Source organism: Myotis brandtii, unplaced genomic scaffold (assembly GCF_000412655.1).
Source record: "Myotis brandtii unplaced genomic scaffold, ASM41265v1 scaffold312, whole genome shotgun sequence".
NCBI lineage: Eukaryota > Metazoa > Chordata > Mammalia > Chiroptera > Vespertilionidae > Myotis > Myotis brandtii.
The window spans coordinates 3,833,127-3,837,459 of NW_005361955.1; the positions used below are offsets into that span (position 1 = coordinate 3,833,127).

The 4,333-nt window shown below is 48.4% G+C and overlaps 1 protein-coding gene across 2 annotated transcripts in view; it reads right to left on the reverse strand.

Moving 5' to 3' along the window:
• The window catches only part of HRH1 (histamine receptor H1), a 70,407-nt gene extending 66,165 nt beyond the window's left edge, over positions 1-4,242 (reverse strand). Inside the window, exons 1-2 of one of the 2 annotated variants that reach the window (XM_005870059.2) lie at positions 4,220-4,242; positions 3,739-3,837 (exon numbers count right to left, since the gene is read on the reverse strand). The gene's annotated coding sequence lies outside the window, so the exon portion shown is untranslated. Of the gene's footprint in view, positions 1-2,763; positions 2,927-3,738; positions 3,838-4,219 lie in introns of those variants that run through there. The other variant, XM_014542747.1, reaches the window with a different exon arrangement.
• Between the last annotated feature and the right edge of the window lie 91 nt (positions 4,243-4,333).

Consider the following 4,333-nt stretch of genomic DNA (forward strand, 5'->3'; position numbering starts at 1 on the left):
AAAGAAATAGGAACAAAAGAATTGTAAAGAAAGAAACAACACTATTATTTTCACTTCCTATAATTGTATTATATATAGTGTTCCCAAAAGAATCTATAACTACTTTTTTTTTTTCATTAGTAAGAAAGCTTGGCAAGATTTCTGGATATAAAATCAATATGCAAAATGGAGACATATTTTTTTGCCAAAAAGTTACCTATAGAGCATTAAGTTAAGAATGTGTATTATTTAAAATAGCACGGAAAATATCCAACAACTAGCAATGTATCTAAAAAAATGTGCAATACCACCAAGGGAAAATTAGGAAACTGTACCATGAGAAGTTAAAGATATCCTAAATAATGAAGAGAAATACCATGTTCATGGAAGACGAAACAGTACACCTTACACCCTCTGTGGACCAATAGAGAGCTCAGCAATAACAGCTCCCAGATCAGAGCAACCTGGGCTTCTAAAATGTGTGGCTTTGGGCATTCCACCAACCTCCCCAAAGCTCAGTTTCCTCACCTGTAAAACAGGAAGAGCCATTATGCCTAGTTGTTAGGAGTCAATGGATGAAAGCCCTTTGTAGAGTGCTGTATGAATGCAGGGGATTCTTATGACTGGCATTATTGCCCCTTGTTGGTCTGAGGGTGGGGAAAAGTTTTCTCTCCCAGAATAGGCCAGCTGTGTCCCTATTTCTGCTCATCAATCTGTCACCGAGGGCAGTGTTGCGTGCTTATTCTGTGCATAACATTTCTTCATTCAGTCCTCACAGCCAACCTACAAGGCAGATGCTCTACTAGCCCCATTTTACATATGACAAAGCTGAGGCGCAATCAAGCAACTTGTCATTCATATATTCATTCATTGATTCGGCACTCAAGAGCCCCTTCTGTAGGCTTGGAGCTGTGAATACCCTGGTGAATAAGACAGACTTGGTCTCTGCTCTATCAGGGCTGTGAGTCTAGTTAAGAAGATAGTCAAAAATCATACCTCAACTAACCAGCTGGCAGAACCAAGATTCAAACTCAGGTCTGTTAGACACCAGAGTCCATGCTTTTAAGCACTCCCTGGAGGTGCCTTCCTCAAGCTCCTCTCCTCCATCCTCTCTGTTGTGATGTAATGATTTCTAACATCCATTCTGCTGGCAGCATCAAGTGTCCATGGGCCTTGCTATCCAAGCTGCTGCACAAATGGTGAGCTGTCAGCTTTGATCTTGGCCCATGTGGTTCTTGTGCATTATCACTGGAGAATGACAGCAGGGAAAGTGAGCAAGAGAGAAGAGAGGCATCCTGGTCTCTCTTGCCACAGCATCAGTGGCATTGTTCCCGATGAGTGTGTGCCTGAGTCCTCGGCTACCATTAATGGCAGAAGTGAGTCACTTATAAATAAGCTACAGGAGCTTTATTATAATTACATCCCGCAATTCAGAAGTGCTCATCATCACTGTGAAAGGGAGGGCAGCAGGCAACTGGGGCCTGAATGATCCTCTGCCAGGTACATCTTGCAGATAAAACGTCTTGGATCAGGAGCAATTACTGCTAACGTCCAGCCTGAATGCTAATGAGAAGCACTTAAAATTGCATGCAATTCTTTGCCGTTTATACTACCTGCTTTCCCCTTCTTTTCTCTGCTTTTCCATCCTGAGAAACAGACTCTGGAAAATACGATCACTGGCCATTTTGCAGATGAGGAAACTGATGCTCAAGGTCACTCAGCTCAAAGGGCCAAGGTGGGCTTCTAACCCTGAACTTTTTTTCACTCCACCGTTCTGCCTTTAAGGGAAAACATTTCAGAACTCTGGATGTGTCCACTTTACCTGGAAGGTACACAAAATATCGCAAGTCAGTAGGACAATTGCAGCTGGGGTGGTACGTTCTGTTGAAAGCTTTGCCTTGATGAGAATATGGCAGCTGTAGCTAGACCTGGTGAAATTAACTTCAGTCCTACCCTCTGACATCCCACAACCACCAAGAAGCCCACATTTGTTCCTTAGGGACCTGAGAAATGACCATGAAGAGAGAGCCTTGCTGCAAGAAAGGAAGAGCCTTTCTCCTGCCCACACAAGTCAGAAAACTGCCCCAAATCCATTCTGCCCAGAAACAAGCCAGAGAGTAAAGTTTAAGCTGCAGCATGAAGGAGTGAGGTTGGCCATAATAGTGATAACTGTGGTAATGCCCAGCTTTTGCTGAGTACCCAGTAGAACTCTGGAAAGTTTAAATAAGTCTGCACTGAGACTTTGGAATTTAGGCTATTTAAAGGTTGAGATTTCACTAAGACTTCGGGGACACACATTTACATCTGACACTATATCTCTTCCCCCTTTACAGACAAGAGAGCAAGAGGCTTACAGAGGTGGGGGGCAGCATGCAGGTGGCAGAGCCAGGATAAAAGCTAGCCTGTTTGACCTTCATAGTAACACAATAACAGCTAACGTTTAAATAGCACTTTTATGTATTACATGGCACCATTTAGGTGCTTTATACACATGAACATAATTCTCTCACCAACCCAGTGAGGAAGGTGCTATGAACACTCCTGCTCTAAAAACGGGGAACTGAGGAACAGAGAGGTATAGCAACTTGCCCAATGCCACAGAGCTCCCCCGTGACAGCACTGGAGTTTGAGCCAGCGCCAGAATCCACAGCTCTGATCTCTTTGCTATGCCTCCTCTTTGTTACAGAAAGCCACACCATTTCCCATCAGCCACTCCTTGCGCGTAAAAATGAAAGTACAAACATGGAATTCTGAGAGTGTCCAAGGAAAGGAAGTTCTTCCTACCTCAGACACTCAGCCCAGGGCCAAGAGGGACCACTCCCAGCCAAGGATTGCCTAAACGACTCCTCTGGGCTCCAGGGTCCCTGGCAGGCAGCTCTAGCCTCCACCCAGCTCTGAAATCATGGACAGGCAGCGCTGGGCCACCTCCCACCTTGTAAGGATTCTTTGTCACTTGAAAATGGACAGTACAGACTTCCCTGCAGACTCTTCCTCCACCAAGAAAATACGTCTTGAGTCAGCCGGTAGCATTAGGCAGCTTTGCACTCATGTGTGAAGGTCTAGCAAGCCTTGAGGATTTACACGGGGTCGTTAGGGATTTACATGGGGTCCTTAGGGATTCCTGTGAGGGATCAGCCACTCAGCAGTATGCCTCCTGCAGGACACCTATTAGAGAGAAAGAAGAGCGGCTGCAGGCGCATCAGAGACCCTGCTGCCTGGCATCTCTCTAGTCCTCACCTTTGCTGCTGACCCCCACAAGCAGCAGAGACCTAACGTCCCATCTGCACGATAAGACCCATGTTCAAATCCTAACTCTGCCATGGACCAGCTGGGCAACCTCAGGCAAGTTACTTAACTTCTCTGAGCCTCATAGAGTATCTCTGTTGAATGAGGCTAATAATAATAGTGCCTACCTTGCGAGGCTGCCGTGAGAACGAATTGGGATGTAATGAGACTCTGATCATTCCATCCACTCTCCCTCTCCCAGTCTCTGCTGGTTCCCGGTTGCCTCCAAGATAAAAGCCAAGATTGGGGCATTCAAACCCCTCCCTATCAGACCCCCAACTCCCCTCTCCTTCATGCCTCGGAGATGCACTCCACCTCTGCCCCAGTCACAGGGGCCTACCCTTCATCGCAGAAAGTTTCCCAAGCACATTCCCGCCAGGGGACAAGGCTCGCACAGTAGGACTTCTGCGCTGCCTCCTGAAGTCCGGCTCCGGTGTGAGGTGGGAGCGTCCTGCCAGAGGACAGCGACCCTACCTGGTGCATCTGTGCACTGTCAGCTCCCAGACAGCAGGCACCTCAGAGTCTCCGGGATCCCGGTGGGGTCTTCTTCTTGGGGACGAGAGGGCTAATCACCTAGAAAGAGAAGGTGGCTTCTTTGAAGAACTGCTGCGCTCCAGCTCCTGCTCCTGCCTTCCTTGGCTCCCTCCGGTAAAATGGAGAGCACCTGCCAGAGTTTAGTGCCCGCTCACCCTTTCCCTAAGGACCCGCAGCCCCCATGCGCTCCCACCGCGAGAATCCACTCCCTGGCGGCAATGGCCTCCTATTTTTCCAAAGGGTCCTTCGCGCCCGTGTGGGCTCTCTCCTGACTCGCTGGTGCTCCTGGGCACAACTTTCCCTCTCGGGACCTCAGTTTCCTCCTCTGTGAAATGGGTAGGATAGTACCCGGCCACAAGCAGAAGGGACCTAAGGTTCCATCAAATGACAGGAAGAATTGAACGAGATCCCGGATGCCCACCTGGCACAGACAACGCACTCAACGGATGGGCTGGGACTGTGATTCGCATCCCACTCGGAGCCAGCCGCGCCAGGGCGGCTCTAGGGGATCTGGGGGCTCCCTTCTCCGCACCAG